The sequence below is a fragment of the Balaenoptera physalus genome (assembly GCF_965194825.1).
Source record: "Balaenoptera physalus genome assembly, chromosome: 2".
NCBI classification, from domain to species: Eukaryota; Metazoa; Chordata; class Mammalia; order Artiodactyla; family Balaenopteridae; genus Balaenoptera; species Balaenoptera physalus.
Genome location: NC_138883.1, coordinates 52,888,382 through 52,910,439, shown reverse-complemented (window position 1 = coordinate 52,910,439; position 22,058 = coordinate 52,888,382). Strand labels below are relative to the sequence as shown.

The following is a 22,058-nucleotide window of genomic DNA, read 5'->3' as shown; positions in this document are numbered from 1 at the left end:
TTTTTGCCATTTTACATACATTCTAAAGAAGGGATATTTACTACAGGGTTTAACAAACATTTTCTGGAAAGAAACAATTCATGAATATTTTGGGCTTTGTGGTTCACACAGTCTTTGTCTCAACTACTCAACTCTACCATTGTAGTGTGAAAGCATCCAAAGACAATAGGTAAAATGAATGAAAGATGAGGGTTGCTGAGTTCCAATTAAACTTTATTTACAAATGCAGGTGCCCCAGCCAGATTTGGCTCATGGGCCACAGTCTGCCATAGATTGCCAACCCCTATATACCATATCCCAAGTTCTTTTCTTAAAAGAAAAAGAAATTAAGGAGTGTATTTGCTTTAAAACAACTGTACTGTGTATTTGAAACTTTCTAAGAGAGTAAATCTTAAAAGTTCTTATTACAAGAAAAAGAAATTTGTAACTTTGTATGGTGACCGATGGCAACTAGAGTTATTATGGCGATCATTTTGCAATGCATACAAATATTGCATCATTATGTTGTATACCTAAAACTAATATAATGTTATATGTCAATTATACCTCAATAAAAAAATAAATACAAATAAATATTTTATAAAGATGTGTTAAAATAATAAAAAGGCAACTAAATTAGTGAAGTAATAGCTTCCCTAAGGAATCAAAGTGAAGAATAGAATCCCAAATTTCCCCAGTTTTAAAAAAGCTTTTTTCCAATGTGAATTGCTTGACAGTCCTACTTAGATGTCTAGCTTTGCAACATTCTGAGTTTTCTTTTTTTTTTCCAACATTAGAATCTTTTCACAGCTATCTCAATGGCCTCTAATTTTAGTAGTGACAATTTACAGAACAACTGCTGCTTTTTCGGTAAAGTTGTAGGAACTTTCAGCTTAAATTCATTCTATTAGCTCTGCAGGGATATATGCCTGGTTTTAATAAGTTGGAGTACTTAGGGATACCAGCATTATTATCATGAAATGTTTAAAGGTCTTTAAAATCCATCAAATGAAATAGTCTCTTATTTGATGATTAGGCTTTTACATATAAATCAAATCCTACAGGCGATTGATTAGCTGAACTCCATCTTAGTGGCTTGAAAAAAAGGTACTGTGAGTCAGTAGTAAACAACTTATTTTCTCTTGTTCAAAACATAATTTCTTTTAGTCGCAGTTTCCTTTTTAGAAATATAAGCTGTGTTATATTGTAAAACCCAAATTCTCAAGCCAGAAACTTTCAGAAGAAAACAGATTTGGATGGGAAACATTGTAACAGTGGTGACACTCTTTGGGTTCCAAATAGCTATTAATATTGCATTTTTCAAACCCATTTATTGATGTATCCCTAGCTCTTTTCATGTTAGGTGGTGGTGTTGATAGGCACAGTCAGGAATAGACCAAACCCAAACAATCCTTTAAACAAGCTCTTCCCCGACTTAGATGAGTTTCGAGTCACTGGCCTTCTGAGGATCTAATCCTGTGACAATGGCTTACTGAACATTGTATTGGCAGAATTATCTGTTAGACTCACCCATGTTTTGGAATTTCCATTTCATAAAACTCCCAAATGATTTTTTTTCACACTTAAAAACAAATATGCCATTGGTGGTTACCTTTCTGTACAGTATAAAATATTTGTCATTTTTATTACTATTTTAAAAGATTAAAAACACATTTAAAAGTGAAACAAACAAAAACCAAACAAGCCAAAAACAAGATTTCTTTTAGACAAGTCAAATAATGGCATGGCTAAAAAATATATTTTAAGTGAGATTATATGTTTGTGTTTGTGTGTACACATACATATATACATACATGATATATAGTTTAAGTGATATATAGAAATATATCATTTAAAAGATATGTTTAATATATACTCTATATATTACTGAATATATGTATTTGCCTTAGGTCAGGATTCTTGGAAAAGAGACTCTAAGACAGAGAGATGTGTGCAGGAAGTGTATTGGAAAGTACCTTCAAGACTCGTGGGGGAGTGAAGGAAATAGATTTGTTAAGGAGGACAGCTGAACTACAGTGCAGTTGCAACTGAGGTCTCTAACTCTAGAGAAGTTTTGGAGCCCTGAGGTACCCTCAGAGCTTTCCTGCCATAAGACAAGGAAGCGAAGCCTTTATACTACAACCCTCTCTCCCATCAACCAGTCCTGGCAAGTGTGCTGCTCCCCACCAGGGGCCTTGACCTTGGGAGGGGCAGCTCTCTTTGGCTTATGGCAATTTCTAGAGAAGGAATTAGCTGATAGCCATCAGCTGCTAAAAGTTCCAGTGGCTGGAGGAATAAGTGCTTCAGCCCTGAGGAAGGGATCTGGGGGTGTATTACAGCATCCACCCAGATCCACCTGTGAGGTATGAAAATTCACTCTATCTCGGAAAAGCTACTCCAGGATTTTGGGTAGTCACCTTTCCTAGGAAATCTTTCACAAGAAACTGTGGTGGGATGATAGTCATCATCTCCTTCTACTATTACCATTCTAGATTGCTCTCATCCTGGGCTAGTACATCTTTTGGTATAAGTAGCTTACCTAGTGAGGCTACCAGATATTTGTCACTGAGGATTTTGAGCCCCTGGTAACCGTGCTCTTCTCAAGCTATTACTGATGCGTTTGTCAGTTTACCACCAAAACTGGACAACAGAATAGCAAGAAATGACTCAGTGGATCAACTGGGTATGGAATATATTCTTGCTGCCTCACTGTTAATGACAATCCTACCTTCAAGCTGACTATATGGGCCAGTTACTCCTGCCAGGATGGTGACTCCTCTTTTGTGCTATTTTCTGACACAGGAAGCCTAAGGTAACAGAGTAGCAGCCATGTCTTGAAGATTAATGGGACTCTTGCTGTGTCACTTAATAAAAGCTTTTCCCTTTCCGAGAACTAGAACTTCTAAACTGGCAGAGAGACCAGAGTTGTGGGGAGGGAAACATAGATTCCCCAAGTGGATCACTGAATGTGATGGTAGTAAGTAGGGTCTCTACTTGATTCTTGAACCTATGTATTCTCCAAAAAAAAAGAAAAAAAGAAGAAAGAAAGAAAAAGAAAAAGAAAGAAGGAAAGAAAAGAACAAAAGCATCATATAATAATGGTCATTGATTTAGGATGTATCCTGCATCACAGAAGATGGCACTCCCTCCTTACTGGATATTATCTCTCCAAGACTCAGCTGCCTCCTCCAAAGGCCATTCTATCACTCTAGTAAGTTAATTCTTTTAGGTGGCATAGAATATGATATGACTAGAGATTACCATGGCAATGCTCCCACTGCTATATCTTCACTGCTATAAAATGTGCTTCTGGTCCCATGAGTGATTAGGTAGGATCATGTATTAAGAATAAAACATTCTGAAAGCCTTTGGATAGGGCTGATGCTAGCTGAGGTCAGCAGAAAAGTCCATATTCAGAATACATGTCAAATTTAATCAAAACGATGCACTGTCACTTTCAGGGTAAAAAAAGTTCTAATATAATTAACTAGCTACCAAGGGACTGGTTGGTATTCTTGAAGGATAATGCTTTATAAAGAGTCAGCTGTTGGTGTCTGTTGCTGCCAGGTTAGATACTCAGTAGTGGCAGTAGACAGACTAACCTTCATGAATGATAACCCATACTTATGCACAGCCTCTATCCCTACCATTATAGCTATTCTTTTCACGAGCCTGTTATCCCAGCTATGGGTAGCCGATGACAGAAGTTGGTTGATATCAACTGTCTGCATTACTCTGTCTATTTCATGTTTTGTGCTGCTTCTGTGGTAGATACTTATTGGTGCTCATTAACATGCAATACAAATATTATCACACTTCATGCCATGCCCACAGTTCCATCCAAATACTTGAACAGATCTCCCCTTTCCACACAAAGTGGTTGACCAGGTACACCACCCAAGTCAAAGTTCTGTCCACTGGGAAGATTTTCCCCTTATTCCTGTCTATCAAGGACATCACAGAGTGGGGTTCTAGTGAAGCAGCAGTCCAATTTTGGGCTTGAAAGAAAGAAGCTTAGCCTTTTTTCTCCACCATTAGCTCAAAAGAGACCCTCTATGTGACCAGGTATGAACTCAGATAGAGACACTGGTAAAACACTGATAGATGCCATAGGGGTCTGGGCACTTGCTTGTACATTTTACTTAGGTGCTTTGGCCCTGGTCATGCCTCATCTTAGATGTACCACTTCCATCTTATGATGGACCACTGATAGGTCTGCCCTATTTTATAACAGTGTTGGTAGATATGACAAAACCCAATGCATGATTGGCACTTCAGGCCACGTGGTCTGAAAATTACCAGGTTCAACAATTGAACAAGGAGTCCTGACTTTTTATTATATGACCATATTCAGCCTCCTGATCATCCATCTGATTTCTTTTTTAAAAAATTAATTTTTATTGTCGTTGCTTTACAATGTTGTGTTAGTTTCTACTGTACAGCAAAGTGAATCAGCTGTACGTGTACATATATCCCCTCTTTTTTTGGATTTCCATCCCATTTAGGTCACCACAGAGCATTGAGTAGAGTTCCCTAAGCTATACAGTAGGTTCTCATTAGTTGTCTATTTTATGCATAGTATCAATAGTGTATATATGTCAGTCCCAATCTCCCAAATCATCCCACCCCACTCCCTTTCTCCCCTTGGTGTCCATACATTTGTTCTCTATGTCTACGTCTCTATTTCTACTTTGCAAATAAGATCATCTATGCCATGATTTCTTTAACTGTGTATATGGGGCAATACACTTGTTGACTGTCCTCTTATTTTGCCTCAAGGGATGCTGTGTTCTATTAACCATCTCCGTAGCTCTCTGTGAGTCTAGAGCACTGGATGCATTTGAACTAGCTGCTCATTAAGACAGCTGTGTCCATCTTGCTTGTGACAAATATGTACTGCCACCTAGCCTCTATTACTTTGAGATCCTACCATCCCATCGTTATCAGGAAGATCAATTCTGTAATAGCATCTCCTGCTATGAACATTTGCCTACAGAGAACAGTCACCTCTGAGAATCAACGATGCCTGTATCTCAGTCGTCAGCACATTCCTATTGCTTTAATAAATGTGGTGTCTTCTAAGCCTTTACACAGAATATACTGAGTTGATGACTTTTGTGGCTGTAACCGGTAAATTTACATATCTGAGCCTTTTGATCCCTTTTTCTACTATCTGCACAGCAGTTGTGGCATGTATACTTCTTTTTATGGGGACCCCTGCTTTCCTCAAGCTTCTAAGAACCATCCTAACAGCAGCAACTATGTCCTGCTATCCTGGCCAGGGTCTGGATCTTACATCATGCGAGAATGCTCCCATATCAATAAACCCTTATTCTTTATCTCCATTTGATCTTATTCTCCATCTCCAATCTTATTCAATCTTATTGTCAATCCCACTTTGTCCAGCAGCCTCAGGATCCTACTCCTTACATACTCTCCTGACTCCTACCAGTAAATATTGGCCAAGGTCTGCAGCTCATTTGCAGCATAGCATAGGTTATTTCCTCCCTTAGAGAAAAAGCATTTCTACGGTCAAATCATGTCATCTATTGACCCTATATACTAATCTGGTGGCAAGAAATGGAGGTAAGGGTATATCCTAAGAGGGGTATGTACTACCACAAAAGGAAGAAGATTCTGCATCATATTTAAGCAAGATAGAAGTGAAGCCCCTAAATGGAAGAAATGGTCCACTTCTGTAGGCCCAGAAGGTTTAGGAATATCTAGGTTTTCAAGGTTTTTAAGATCATAAACCCAGATATACCCCACCTCCCCAAGTCAGGGTTCTACTTATTCCCAGCTGGGGTTCAGATCTTGGCTTGGCTGATACGCTGGGACTGAGGATTCAAGATGCTCTGGAACTCTGCTATACTTTTAAATAAATTCTAAGCCTTATTATCAGCTTTTATAACCTCTGGCTAAAGAAGATAAGACTTTCTTTATATTCTGCTACAGAGGCTTTCTATCCTCACACATTACCTTAAACTCATGATTAATCACGCTCAGTCTTTTATTCTTTCTCTCCATTGTATAAATAGCACTCAGCAGAAACTGATTCCATTGTTCTTATAATTATTACTTTCCATTGAATTCCTCAAAAGCCTGAGATATTGAATTCACAGAGCGTTACCTTCTGTTGGTACCTATCCTTGTTCACCATCTGTGAAGGTTTTAACAATTTTACCACTATAGCATTCAAGGGCTATCCATAGTCCACCTACCACCATCTATGGGGTCCTCATTGCCAGCCAGTTAGTGCACTGATGGGTGATCTAACATTCTATTTAGACTCTACTTCCTCAAACCATCTAGAATGTTTCCTTGAAAATATGATTCTCTGATGAAGAGATGCATTCAGGAAATTCACTGGGGAGTGTTCTCAGGATCAATTCTTGTGATGGTGTGCAGACAAAAAAAAAAAAAAAAAAAGGAGGCAGGATTAGGTAGTGAGGGGAATTAAACTGGAATGCATCACTACAAAGTCTCCATATGATCCAGAAGGAGCTCTAGAGTGGAGATGGTCTTTCAGAGTCATCCTACGAAAGACAATGATCAGTCACTGGATTAGGCCTGGTGAGGAGGAGGCTTGGACTTGGGTTAGGCGCCTCCTTCCAGCTGAAGGTAATTTCATGAGAGGGATTCACTTGAGAGTCAATATCTTCCAACACTCCCAGGATATAGACAGAATACTTGCTATGCTGTTCCATCTGAGGGCTTTGAAGTTCATTTCTAATTTTCTTCAGTCTTTATTTACAGTTCAGGGACCATAAGATAACTTCTTACATTTATTCAATCATCAATTTTCACACTAAGTGGCTTAGATACTATTACAAAACAACACTGGGATATTTTATGTTATTGCTGACATTTTTTTTTTTAAAGATTTATTTATTGATTGATTGATTGCTATGTTGGGTCTTCGTATTGCTGACATTTTATCTGCATTTATTTCTTCTTTTAAAATAAATTTCTTTCAGTTTTATAGGCTAAGTATGTAAAATTCAAACACCTAGAGATGATATTCACTGGCAAATGCAAAATGTTACTTTAAACAGAGACTGATTTTTATAATTTAATGGAGGCCAAAACTCTTATTTATACGATAATGTAAATCATTGAATATATTATTTGATACCTGAATATCTGCTTTATATATTTTTAAATAACAAAACTAAAATGATTTTCTATAAAATATACCCCTATGTGGATAAGATCTATATCTTAGTCTTGTTGTATTCCTAGAACTGGACATAGGGGCAAAAGTAGTCAATAATGATCTAATAAATTAATATAAAGGAAGATTAATCTGTAACTAATATGTTCAATGTCAATTTTCAACAAGGTTATCTATACATACTACAATAATAAGGCTAAGGAAAATTCATTTTTTCCCCATAAATGCAATAGCTACCTACCCCTTTCTAACTGAAATAATTTTCTGTAAACTTTTTCTTTGGCTGATTAAATATGCCATAAACTAACAAATTAAAGTCATTTATATATATAAAATGATGTAAGCTACCTTTCTTAACCCTAGAAACTTACATGAACTGAACTGGGTAACTGATTAGATATAGGGCTGAGGAAAAGGTGGGAGTTTAGGAAGGACCTGGCTTGGCAGTTGGGTAGACAACGCACTAACTGAAATAGGAAATGTAGAGTGAGACCTATACCTGGCCATGGGAGTGGGTGAAGGAAAATGTGAAAGGGAAAGGAGTTATTTTTGTTTGGACCCTGCTCAGTGTCAAGCACCTGTTGCTCTCTTAATCACAATATTTATAAGCTGGAGCCAGAATGAGAAGTCTGGGCTACAGATGTGGATCAGGAGACATCAGTATTCTCTGAGGGAATGAAACCACTCAAGAGGTGTGTAGAATGAAAAGAGGGAAGGACCAAGGAGAGAGCCCTGGTCAACATCAAGTGGAGGCAAAAAAGAAGGGAAATACCTGAAAAAGACTGAGGGAAAAGTGATGAGAGAAGTGGAGACAAAACAAATTAGTGGGAAACAAAATAAATTTTAAAAGTAATTCCATGCCCTTGGAGGGGTTGGAGAGCAGAATAAATGGTGAAAAGAAATCAAGGTAAAAACAGAACTGAAAAAGGACTTTACATTTGGCAAGAAATATATTACTGGTGAGCTTCATTAGAGCTGTGCCAGTGGAGTCATGGGACCAGTAGTCATTTTTCTACACCTTAAGAGGTAAAAGATGAAAACACGGAATAATTAATGGATATAATCCTTTCAAGAGACTTGGTTCTGACAAGAAAGAGTTAGGGAAGTAGCTGGAGGACAACATGTGATCATAGGAGTCTTGCTTTGTTTTCACTGTTTTGTTTTCCTCTAACTTGAGAGATACATATTTAAATCCAAATAGGGAAGAGCAAGGAGTTTATAAGGAAAAAAATAAAATAATAGGGAGCTCTAGGAGAATGGTAGATGCTTGAACTAGTTAATTTTTTTTAACATCTTTATGGAAGTACAATTGCTTTACAATGGTGTTAGTTTCTGCTTTATAACAAAGTGAATCAGCTATATATATATACATATATCCCCATATCTGCTCCCTCTTGCATCTGCCTCCCACCCTCCCCATCCCACCCCTCTAGGTGGTCACAAAGCACTGAGCTGATCTCCCTGTGCTATGTGGCTGCTTCCCACTAGCTATCTATTTTACATTTGGTAGTGTATATATGTCCATGCCACTCTCTCACTTTGTCCCAGCTTACCCTTCCCCCTCCCCGTGTCCTCAAGTCCATTCTCTACATCTGCGTCTTTATTCCTGTCCAGCCCCTAGGTTCTTCATAACTTTTTTTTTGTTTTGTTTTTTAGATTCCATATATATGTGTTACCACACGGTATTTGTTTTTCTTTCTGACTTACTTCACTCTGTATGACAGACTCTAGGTCCATCCACCTCACTACAAATAACTCAATTTTGTTTCTTTTTTATGGCTGAGTAATATTCCATTGTATATATGTGCCACATCTTCTTTATCCATTCATCTGTCGATGGACACCTAGGTTGCTTCCATGCCCTGGCTATTGTAGAGAGAGCTGCAATGTACATTGTGGTAAATGACTTTTTTTGAATTATGGTTTTCTCAGGATATATGCCCAGTAGTGGGATTACTGGGTTGTATGGTAGTTCTATTTTTAGTTTTTTAAGGAAGCTCCATTCTGTTCTCTATAGTGGCTGTATCAATATACATTCCCACCAACAGTGCAAGAGGGTTCACTTTTCTCCACACCCTCTCCAGCATTTACTGTTTGGAGATTTTTTGATGATGGCCATTCTGACTGGTGTGAGGTGATACCTCATTGTAGTTTTGATTTGCATTTCTCTAATGATTAGTGATGTTGAACATTCTTTCATGTGTTTGTTGGCTATATGTATATCTTCTTTGGAAAAATGTCTATTTAGGTCTTCTGCCCATTTTTGGATTGGGTCGTTTGCTTTTTTGATATTGAGCTGCATGAGCTGCTTGTAAATTTTGGAGATTAAGCCTTTGTCAGTTGCTTCATTTGCACATATTTTCTCCCATTCTGAGGGTTGTCTTTTCATCTTGTTTATGGTTTCCTTTGCTGTGCAAAAGCTTTTAAGTTTCATTAGATCCCATTTGATTCTTTTTGTTTTTATTTCCATTTCTCTAGGAGGTGGGTCAAAAAGGATCTTACTGTGATCTATGTCATAGAGTGTTCTGCCTCTGTTTTCCTCTAAGAGTTTTATAGTGTCTGGTCTTACATTTAGGTCTTTAATCCATTTTAAGTTTATTTTTGTGTATGGTGTTAGGGAGTGTTCTAATTTCATTCTTTTACATGTAGCTGTCCACTTTTCCCAGCACCACTTATTGAAGAGGTTGTCTTTTCTCCATTGTATATTCTTGCCTCCTTTATCGAAAATAAGGTGACTATATGTGTGTAGGTTTATCTCTGGGCTTTCTATCCTGTTCCATTGATCTATATTTCTGTTTTTGTGCCAGTACCATACTGTCTTGATTACTGTAGCTTTGTAGCATAGTCTGAAGTCAGGGAGCGTAATTCCTCCAGCTCTGCTTTTCTTTCTCAAGATTGCTTTGGTTATTCGGGGTCTTTTGAGTTTCCATATAAATTGTGAAATTTTTTGTTCTAGTTCTGTGAAAAATGCCATTAGTAGTTTGAGAGGGATTGCACTGAATCTGTAGATTGCTTTGGGTAGTATAGTCATTTTCACAATGTTGATTCTTCCAATCCAAGAACATGGTATATCTCTCCATCTGTTGGTATCATCTTTAATTTCTTTCATCAGTGTCTTATAATTTTCTGTATACAGGTCTTTTGTCTCCTTAGGTAGGTTTATTCCTAGGTATTCTTTTTATTGCAATGGTAAATGGGAGTGTTTCATTAATTTCTCTTTCAGATTTTTCATCATTAGTGTATAAGAATGCAAGAGATTTCTGTGCATTAATTCATTGATTAGCTCTAGTAGTTATCTGGTAGCATCTTTAGGATTCTCTATATATAGTATCATGTCATCTGCAACCAGTGACAGCTTTACCTCTTCTTTTCCAATTTGGATTCCTTTTATTTGTTTTTCTTCTCTGATCGCTGTGGCTAAAACTTCCAAAATATGTTGAATAATAGTGGTGAGAGTGGGCAACCTTGTCTTGTTCCTGATCTTAGTGGAAATGGTTTCAGGTTTTCACCATTGAGAACAATGTTGGCTGTGGTTTTGTCATATATGGCCTTTATTATGTTGAGGTAAGTTCTCTCTATGCCTACTTTCTGGAGGGTTTTTATCATAAAGCAGTGTTGGATTTTGTCGAAAGCTTTTTCTGCATCTATTGAGATGATCATATGGTTTTTAACCTTCAGTTTTTTAATATGGTGTATCACATAGATTGATTTTCGTATATTGAAGAATCCTTGCATTCCTGGGATAAACCCCACTTGACCATGGTGTATGATACTTTTAATGTGCTGTTGGATTCTGTTTGTTAGTATTTTGTTGAGGATTTTTGCATCTAAGTTCATCAGTGATATTGGCCTGTAGCTTTCTTTCTTTGTGACATCTTTGTCTGGTTTTGGTATCAGGGTGATTGTGGTCTTGTAGAATGAGTTTGGGAGTGCTCCTCCCTCTGCTATATTTTGGAAGAGTTTGAGAAGGATAGGTGTCAGCTCTTCTCTAAATGTTTGATAGAATTCACCTGTGAAGCCATCTGGTCCTGGGCTTTTGTTTGTTGGAAGATTTTTAATCACAGTCTCAATTTTAGTGTTTGTGATTGGTCTGTTTATATTTTCTATTTCTTCCTTGTTCAGTCTCGGAAGGTTGTGGTTTTCTAAGAATGTGTCAATTTCTTCCAGGTTGTCCATTTTATTGGCATATAGTTACTTGTAGTAATCTCTCATGATCCTTTGTATTTCTGCAGTGTCAGTTGCTACTTCTCCTTTTTCATTTCTAATTCTATTGATTTGATTCTTCTTTCTTTTTTTCTTGATGAGTCTGGCTAATGGTTTATCAATTTTATCTTCTCAAAGAACCAGCTTTTAGTTTTATTGATCTTTGCTTCTGTTTCCTTCATTTCTTTTTCATTTATTTCTGATCTGATCTTCATGATTTCTTTCCTTCTGCTAACTCTAGAGTTTTTTTATTCTTCGTTCTCTAATTGCTTTAAGTGTAAGGTTAGGTTGTTTGAGATGTTTCTTGTTTCTTGAGGTAGGATTGTATTGCTATAAACTTCCCTCTCAGAACTGCTTTGGCTGCATCCCACAGGTTTTGGGTCATCCTGTTTTCATTGTCATTTGTTTCTAGGTAGTTTTCGATTTCTCTTTGATTTCTTCAGTGATCTCTTGGTTATTAAGTAGTGTATTGTTTAGTCTCCACGTATTTGTATTTTTTACAGGTTTTTTTCTTGTAATTGATACCTAGTCTCATAGTGTTGTGGCTGGAAAAGATACTTGATACGATTTCAATTTTCTTAAATTTACCAGGGCTTGATTTGTGACCCAAGATATGATCTACCCTGGAGAATGTTCCATGAGCACTTGAGAAGAAAGTGTATTCTGTTGTTTTTGGATGGAATGTCCTATAAATATCAATTAAGTCCATCTTGTTTAATGTATCATTTAAAGCTTGTGTTTCCTTATTTATTTTCATTTTGGATAATCTGTGCATTAGTGAAAGTGGGGGGTTAAAGTCCCCTACTATTATTGTGTTAATGTCGCTTTCCCTTTTACGGCTGTTAGCATTTGCCTTATGTATTGAGGTGCTCCTATGTTGGGTGCATAAATATTTACAATTGTTATATCTTCTTCTTGCATTAATCCCTTGATCATTATGTAATGTCCTTCTTTGTCTCTTGTAATAGTCTTTATTTTAAAGTCCATTTTGTCTGATATGAGAATTGCTACTCCAGCTTTCTTTTGATTTCCATTTGCATGGAATATCTTTTTCCATCCCCTCACATTCAGTCTGTATGTGTCCCTAGGTCTGAAGTGGGTCTCTTGTAGACAGCATATATATGGGTCTTGTTTTTGTACCCATACAGCAAGTCTATATCTTTGGTTGGAGCATTTAATCCATTTACATTTAAAATAGTTATTGATATGTATGTTCTTATTACCATTTTTTTAATTGTGTTGGGTTTGTTATTGTAGGTCTTTTCCTTTTCTTGTATTTCCTGCCTAGAGAAGTTCCTTTAGCATTTCTTGTAAAGCTGGTTTGGTGTTGCTGAATTCTCTTAGCTTTTGCTTGTCTGTAAAGGTTTTAATTTCTGTCGAATCTGAATGACATCTTTGCTGGGTAGAGTAATCTTGGTTGTAGGTTTTTCCTTTTCATCACTTTAAATATGTCTTGCCACTCTGTTCTGCCTTGAAAAGTTTCAGCGGTTAACCTTATGAGAATTCCCTCGTATGTTATTTGTTGTTTTTCCCTTGCTGCTTTTAATATTTTTCTTTGTATTTAATTTTTGATAGTTTGATTAATATGTGTCTTGGCGTGTTTCTAGTTGGATTTATCCTGTATGGGACTCTCTGCACCTCCTGAATTTGACTATTTCCTTTCCCATATTAGGGAAGTTTTCAACTATAACCTCTTCAAATATTTTCTCAGTCCCTTTCTTTTTCTCTTCTTCTTCTAGGAGTCCTATAATTTGAATGTTGGTGCATTTAATGTTTTCCCGAGATCTCTGAGACTGTCCTCAATTCTTTTCATTCTTTTTTCTTTATTCTGCTCTGTGGTAGTTATTTCCACTATTTTATCTTCCAGGTCACTTATCTGTACTTCTGCCTCTGTTATTTTGCTATTGATTCCTTCTAGAGAATGTATACTTCCATTTATTTTGTTGTTTATCATTGTTTGTTTGCTCTTTAGTTCTTCTAGGTCCTTGTTAAACGTTTCTTGTATTTTCTCCATTCTATTTCCAAGATTTTGGATCCTCTTTACTATCATTACTGTGAATTCATTTTTCAGGTAGACTGCCTATTTCCTCTTCATTTGTTTGGTCTGGTGGGCTTTTACCTTGCTCCTTCATGTGCTGTGTGTTTCTCTGTCTTCTCATTTTGCTTAACTTACTGTGTTTGGGTCTCCTTTTGCAGGCTGCAGGTTCATAGTTCCCATTGTTTCTGGCGTCTCGCCCAGTGGCTAAGGTTGGTTCAGTGGGTTTTTTAGGCTTCCTGGTGGAGGGGACTAGTGCCTGTGTTCTGGTGGATGAGGCTGGATCTTCTCTTTCTGGTGGGCAGGACCACCTCCAGTGGTGTGTTTGGGGGTGTCTGTGACCTTATTATGATTTTAAGTAGGCCCTCTGCTAATTGGTGGGTTCGTGTTCCTGTCTTGCCAGGCGTTTGGCCTAGGGTGTCCAGCACTGTAGCTTGCTGGTCGTTGAGTGGAGCTGGGTCTTAACATTGAGATGGAGATCTCTGGGAGAGCTTTCGCCATTTGATATTACATGGAGCTGGGAGGTCTCTGTTGGACCAATGTCCTGAACTCAGCTCTCCCACCTCAGAGGCACAGGCCTGATAACTGGCTGGATTACCAAGACCCTTTTGGGAAGTCTGAGGTCTTCCTCCAGTGTTCAGTAGGTGTTCTGTAGGAGTTGTTCCACATGTAGATGTATTTCTGATGTATCTGTGGGGAGGAAGGTGATCTCCACATCTCACTCCTCTGCTATCTTGAAGCTCCTCCTGAACTAGCTATTTTAATAAATAATCATTTTAATGGTATAATTATGATATGAACTTTTACAACTCAACATTCTTTAAGATTTCCTTTATCAGTAGTATTGCCCTATTTTAGGGGTTTTCTTCCAAGCTTCCAGTCTTTTAGGCTACAAAACTTGGAATTATTTTAATGCTTCCCTATCTTTTTATCTAGGCAAGATAGTTCACCTTAAAAAAAAAAAATCCGGGGTTCCCTGGTGGCGCAGTGGTTGAGAATCTGCCTGCCAATGCAGGGGACATGGGTTCGAGCCCTGGTCTGGGAAGATCCCACATGCCGTGGAGCAACTAGGCCTGTGAGCCACAATTACTGAGCCTGCGCTTCTGGAGCCTGTGCTCCGCAACAAGAGAGGCCGCGATAATGAGAGGCCCGCGCACTGCCATGAAGAGTGGCCCCCACTTGCCACAACTAGAGAAAGCCCTCGCACAGAAACGAAGACCCAACACAGCCATAAAAATAAAATAAATAAATAAACCCAAAAGTTAAAAAAAAAAAAATCCAAAATTAGTTCTTATATATTAGATACCTGTTTGAGTAAAGGTTCACTAAGTCATGGAAGCTAGCATTTGTTTAGTCTACTCTGCACTTAAACTGGGATACTCTAGTGACATGAAGAGCTAACTCATCTCCCAGTATAATTAATCTCTGTGCTTATGGTTAATCAGTTATTAACTTCAGCTGAAGTCATGGGTGTAGTTACAAGTTAATGAATCAATTAATCTCAAATATAACCACAGCAGAAGCATGTTTTCCACAGGGGTTTATTCCACCATTTGGTCCAATTTTTCTTTCTTTAATCTTTGAATTAAACCAAATGAATCTAAAAACCCAGATGGCAAAGACACACTAAATACTGTACTGGATGTAGTCTTTCCCCCTAGGAAGTTCCAGAAATCTTAAAAATCATATGCAAAAGAAATCCAAATGTGTTTTCTTAAGGAAAATAACCACTCAATATACTTGGAGGCACTAAATTAGTAAAGTATACTACTTTTTCATTTTATGGGTAAAAATTTATGTTACTATTATAACTATGGGATGGATGTACATAACAATAGATAATGCTGAGTAACTAACTTGAATAAAATTAAGTTCCCTTGAAGTTATACAAGAGAAACTAATTAAATCATTGTTAGATATATCAATAACCAAGAATAAGGTACCTTATTGTAAACAAAGCTTCTGTGTCAATGATTTGTAGTACTTTCTGCAGATACCAATACAAAAGCACTGTGTTTTTAGATAAATCAATGAGAAATTTTGTGCAAGTTTGAAAACAAGAAATGTTTTATATATTTTCCTGCATAGTGATTTGTAAACAATGACTAATTTTATTTGATAACCCATAAAAGAAAACAGATACAATGAGTACTTACAGCCAAATTCTTAACATGGGACATTTATAAGAGTGAAGCTATCTGTAAGATTTAGACTCATTCTTATTTGAAATTTTTTTCTTACTCATGTACTTACACTGGGTAGAATACACCGTATCTTCAATAATTAAAAAAATGTAACCCCATGTTTTAAATGGGGCCAAATTAAACTTAAAAGCTTTTGAACAGCAAAGGAAATTATTGACAAGACAAAAAGATAACCTACTGAATGGGAGAAAATATGTGCAAATGCTATGTCCAATATGGGGTTAATATCCAAAATATATTAACAGCTCACATAACAATATCAAAAACCAAACAACCCCATTAAAAACTTGGTGGAAGACCTGAATAGACATTTTTCCAAAGAAGGCATACAGATGGCCAACAGGCACATGAAAAGTTGCTCGACATCGCTAATTATCAGGGGAAATGCAAATCAAAACCACTATGAGATATCACCTCACACCTGTCAGAATGGCTATCATCTAAAACACAAATGTTGATGAGGATGTGGAGAAAAGGGAGTCCTTATACACTGTAGGTGAGAATGTAAATTGGTATAGCAATTGTGGAAAACAGTATGGAGGTTCCTCAAAAAACTAAAAATAGAGCTACCATGTTATCCAGCAATTCCACTCCTGGGTTTATATCCAAAGAAAAGGAAAGCATTAATTTGAAAAGATACATATGCCCTACTGTATAGCAGCATTATTTACAACAGCCAAGATATGGAAGCAACTTAAGTGTCCATCAACAGATGAATGTAATGAAGTACATTTATCTTTTTTGTATAGCTTTGGTTGGTAACGTGTGGCAAAGTATGCCTCATTTTCTCCTCGATTGCACATGAAGTCTTTACGCCATCAAGAAATGAATTTTGAATATCATGCAATTTAGAGGTCTAGTTTTATTTTCTTTCTGATGTAGGTACAGTATCAGCAGCACCATTTAATATTTTATTATCTCACAATGAATTGAACATCAGCTTTATCATATATTAAATTCCCATGTGTAATAGGATCTATGACTTTGTCTATTCCTGTGCAAAATCATATTAGCATGATACAGTAGTTTTTATCTTCTGAATTCTATTAAGACAACTTTATTCTGTCCCAGCCCCTCACTGCTATTCTATTTCACCTTTCTAGGTTATTCCTAGGCTTCTGTCTTCTAGTTAATGTCTATATTATTTTATTTCACTCAAACTTAAAAATTATATAAACACAAAACTCTGGGAATGATTTGGGATTTCATTAAACTCATTTATTAATTTGGAATATTTTATGTCTGTTAGCTGTACTCATTCAAAAACATGGTATGTCTTCTCAGTAATACAGAACATATATTCTTAGATATGAAGTAACACTTTCTTCATTTAGGTTCTATGTCATTTTTGAAAAATTTTTCTAAATATTTCATAATTTTTGAAATAATGAAATATTTTTATTGCCATTATTCATTACTAAAATAGGACTATTAATTTTTGTATACTTAACTCATATTCGATTACTTTCATAGTCTTTCAAACATCCAAGAACTTTTTGTTAGTCTTTTGTGTTTTTATACATAAATATGTATTTTATATTCATGCTATATATATTTTTAAAATATATTTATATATAAAATTGTTCCTATAATTTATAAGCAAAATTTAATTTTTAAAAAATTTACATCAATAATTTTATGTTCCTTTCTTAGAACATTTGCTAGAAGCCTAAGACAATATAAAAACTAATAGTGCAAACAAGCATTCATATCTGGATCCTAATGTTACCGGAAATTATTTTAGTTTTCTCTTTTTGTCATTTAGGATTTCTAAATTGAATATTCTTGATTTAAGTTCTTTTTTTTCTACTTCTAATTTATTTAGAGATTTGTTTTAAAATTAAGATGGCTGCAAAATTGTATTAAATGCTTTTTAAACACCTATTGGTGATGTGTGTATACATTTTCATATAGTGAGGAATCTATTGTATTCCTTGAGTAGGGTTTTTTTGGTAATATTTATTGCACGTTTATTCTATTGGTTAATTAATTTGCTAAATTTTACTTAAATTTTTTGTATTCATTGCCATAAAAATTCATGTATAATTCTCCCTTGTGTTCATCATTCTTACATCTGCAGTGAATATCTAATTTAATTTCATGAACATAAGAAAATATCTCTACTTAATAAATATGGCTTTGTGTTCTAAGCATGCTTTTCAACAAGGTGTATTATCTATGCTAACAAAATCATTATTCCTAATATAAGCCTAATGTCTACAGAAAACAAAATTACAATGTATAGCATTATGTAACTCTTTTTTCTCCATTATTTAGTTACTTCAAGAGTTGAGTTTGAAAATATACATTTCAATAATGAATTAAAATTTTAATTATAATTTAGTGAACTGTGTAGTAAAAGCTTCATAAAAGTACCTTCTATATGACCATACACATTGCATAAATTAACAACAAAATAAAGAGGGCAGATAGCATTCTTGTTCCCAGAGATATATACTTATAAGCAATATCAATGAAGAAATGTCTCAATTTACCCACTGTAGATAAAGGGGGCAGTGTATCCAAGTCAAAATTGTGTACTTTTTGGTAAAAAAATTATTTTCAAGTAATAATGAACATTTATGAGATATTATGAACTATTCCCTTAAACATGTTTTTTGTTCCTTAACAGCTATCTAGCAAAATAATAGGAAAACATGGAAAAGTACAGGGAAGGATGTTAAAAAAAAAAACCAACCCATAATCTAGATGAAAATTTAATTTGGGTATATGTCTCCCAGTCCCAAAACCAGATTGAAAATCATTTTAAATATTATATTTCTTGCTTATATCATGTGTATTATGACATCATATATTTTTCATAAACATTCACTGTATCTCTCCTACTCTCATTTTCCTGGCAGTAGTCTACGTACTGAGTTTTCAACAGGAAAGAAAGAAAGAGAGAGAGAGAGAGAGTGAGAAAGAAAGAGAGAGAGAGAGGGAGGGAGGGAAAGAAAGAAAGAAAGAAAGGGAAAGAAAGGAAGGAAGGAAGGAATAGGGAGAGAGAGAGGGAGGGAGGGAGAGGGAGGGAGGAAAGAAGGAAGGAAGGAAGGGAGAGAAAGAGAGAGAGAGAGAGAGGGAAAGGAGGAAGGGAGAGAGGGAGGAAAGGAAAGGAAGTCCAAAGCACTAAATAATTACTTAAATAAATAATTTGTAAAAATCACTGAATTATAAATTATGATAAGGGCTAGGAGGGAGGTATAGGATGCTATGAGAACATGTAAAAGGGGACCACATAAGTCTGTATCATCAGGGGAGGATTTGGTAAGAGCTGGTTGAGAAGAATTTCAGGCAAAGGGTGGATTATTCAGAGCCCCTGGAATGGGCAGCTTTGTGAATTCCAGGAACTGAAACAAAAGTGGCATGGCTGAAGCAAAGGCAGAGAAATGGAAGGAAACCTGGGGTGAAGCATATTAGCATATTAGGCAGTGGGAAGCTTTTGAAGAGTTTTAAGAAGGGTGTTACATAAGCAAATTTGACTTATAAAAGTTGGGAGATGTATGATGTGTTTTATACTACTATGTATAAAATAGGTAACTAATGAGAACCTACCGTATAGCACAGGGAACTCTACTCAATGCTCTGTGGTGACCTAAATGGGAAGGAAATCCAAAAAAGCAGGGATATATGTATACGTATGGCTGATTCACTTTGCTGTACAGCAGAAACTAACACAACATTGTAAAGCAACTATACTCCAATAAAAATTTAAAAAAAAAAAAAGTTGCTTGAGCTGCAGTGCCAAGAAGATACTGAAAAGCAAGCGACAACAATGAATATGAGGAGACCAGTTCATATGACTATTACAAGTGTCCAAGGGACTAGAATGGTGTTAATAGAAATGGAGTAGTTGTTTTCAAACGGCTATATAATAACCCACAGTATTATTGTGAACACAATGAAATTGTAAAATAAGTCACAAATTTTGCAGAAGCAGTTACAATGAGTTCATCATGCACAAAGAACATTTTGAAGTTGATTTCATAATATAAATCATCAAATCAAGAGACAGTTGTTTTAACTATATGGTCTAATACAGTTTGACTTTATTCTTTGTGGTGATCAATATGAAAAGAAAGGCTCTACAAATGACAAATATGTAAATCCTGACAGTCAAGAGGGCTCAGATGAGGCTAACTAGAAGAGTACACAGTTTGAAGGAGTCAAAGAATGTCTTGGAAATTGGACTTCTTATATTACGGTTCTCATATTTGGGATATGTAAAGATTTGGGGGAAAAATAGGTAAATGTCTGGCTCTCATCAAGTACGAGGACTAACATTTGAACTCCATCCCTATATTTTGAGTATTACCCACCTCCCACCAAAAATAATGAAGATGATAAATACTTTCTTTCCCAGCCCCCTTTTGTAGCCAGAGTGTGGGCACATGACACAAGCTCATCCAACTGGATGCATCCACCATAAACTTTGAATAAGGAGCTATTGACAGAATGGAAGAATCCACTCCAGTGGCATGTGGTAGAGGTAGCAGCAATAATATTGAGTTTTCTGGTAAGCAGGGTGAACTGTGCTAGTGACAGCAGCCAGCGTTTGATACATGCCACAGCAGGGCACTTTGGGAAATTCAATGTATTGTGACTGCGGAAGTGGTAGCCCTGACCTCACTGGTTTGTGGAAGGATTGGGTGTGTGCTCCCCCATGTTGTTTAACCTCATTTATCCCTGATTGTTTTCTAAACTTCATTCTGAAGCCTGAAATCCAGTCTAAAAAATTTAAGTTCATTCATTCAGTTAGTTTAAATCTGCCAGAGTTGAAGTCTCCTGCTTGTATGCAATGGTTTACTGAATTAGCAGTAAGTACTAATAAATATTAGTATTAGTGGCAGAAGGAATAAATTAACTTTATTCCTTCTGCCACTTGTCATTGGACAGGCTATTTCTTTTCCTGCTATTGGATAAAATTTGGGGCATATTTCACAGCTTTCCCAGTTCCCTGTAGTCAGTCACAGGCACAGTCCCCTTTTTGTAATTAAAATGTCCAGTTCAATAATTAAAAAAAAACTTGTAAACCTTTTAATTTAGACTTTCTCCATTGCCTCCAGCTGTATACTAATGTAAGCTTGATATCCTGAAAGTCTGAGGGGAACAAATGGAGAGTGAGGGGGCTTTACTTAGTGTCTTTTTCTCCCTTTGCCTATTTTTGTTCTTTGACTCTTCGTTCCTACTCTCACTAGCCGTAGAGGTTAGCCCCTTCAGGACTGTAGAGATGATGATTGAGGAAGGAGAGGTAGGAACTATGGAGCCCTGTCTTTTGTAGATGAAAAAGTCTGCAGATCTTAAGGTGGAACTCTTGAAATCCCTCTCACTTGGCTGGAGGAAGCATTACCATCTTAATCCACCTGAGAGTGTTCAATGAAGCACTCTCAACAAAGAATTCCTTGTCTTCTAGCCCCAGGCCCCAATCTAAATTGCTTATAAAACTGAAGTGGCCTGTCTCCAATGCCAGCATAGATGGTCTAGCAGCTCACTTTGCGAGAGGTATTTGGCAACTTCTAAATTGATCTCAGCCTTCCAGTCTCTGCCAAAACTAATATACAAAGAGACTCAAGGCAAAGTATTCTGCTACTCTTGCAACTATGAGCCCTGACACAGAGAGCTTTTTTGCCTTCTGATAACCCTTTTTCCTAAACCTAATCCCTTATTTATTGATAGGCAAGATAAAGACACACTTTTGTCCTACTTCCTACTTTATTTCATACCTAAGAGTAGCACTGGTGGCTAATTATTAAGACAGTTCAATTTTTGTAGGTCAATATACACTTTCTGAAGTTTTGATTTCTTCAGTTTTATAAGTAGCCCTGTTTACTACTTTAATCTTTAATTCATCCTTAGAAACTTTTTAAAAAGATATAATAGCTAATACATATATACTATTTCATCAATCCAAAAATATATATTTCTATATAATTATTTTTTCTATCTTCTCAAAAGAAATGCAAGATGTGTCTTCGTGCTTTTAACAACATTGGTTATCTCATCCATAATACATGCTTCAGCATCTTTCTGGTATTTGGCAAGGTATTTTTCGTAGCACATTGTGTAAGAATGGGTCTTTAGAATAGAATAAAGATACCTCAAAATGAGACACAACCTTAGGTCTAGACTACAAAGCCTGAAGGAACAAAACTGGAAACCGATGATTATTAAAATAAAAAATTAAAATTAAAAAAAAAAGCAAATATGTGAATCAGCTCAACGAAAACATCACCTGAGATAAAGAGAGTGTTTTACATACAACTCCAGTGCTGGCCTGATGGTACAAAGAAAATAACTGACTTTGTACCCACTACTGATTACCAAATGCTTCTCATTCTAATTTAAAAACTAATCAACAGGGACTTCACACAGGTAGACAAGACAATTTGTGTCAGCTAGAATATATCAGGCAGTCTAGCCCAGTATGCAGAGTATAGGATTCTGCTTTCAGCTGCCATCTCCT

General features: G+C 36.2%; 1 protein-coding gene across 4 annotated transcripts in view; it reads right to left on the bottom strand.

Moving 5' to 3' along the window:
• Positions 1–22,058, bottom strand: part of MDGA2 (MAM domain containing glycosylphosphatidylinositol anchor 2) — an 809,247-nt gene that overhangs the window by 303,535 nt on the left and 483,654 nt on the right. The gene's annotated exons all lie outside the window — the stretch shown is intronic.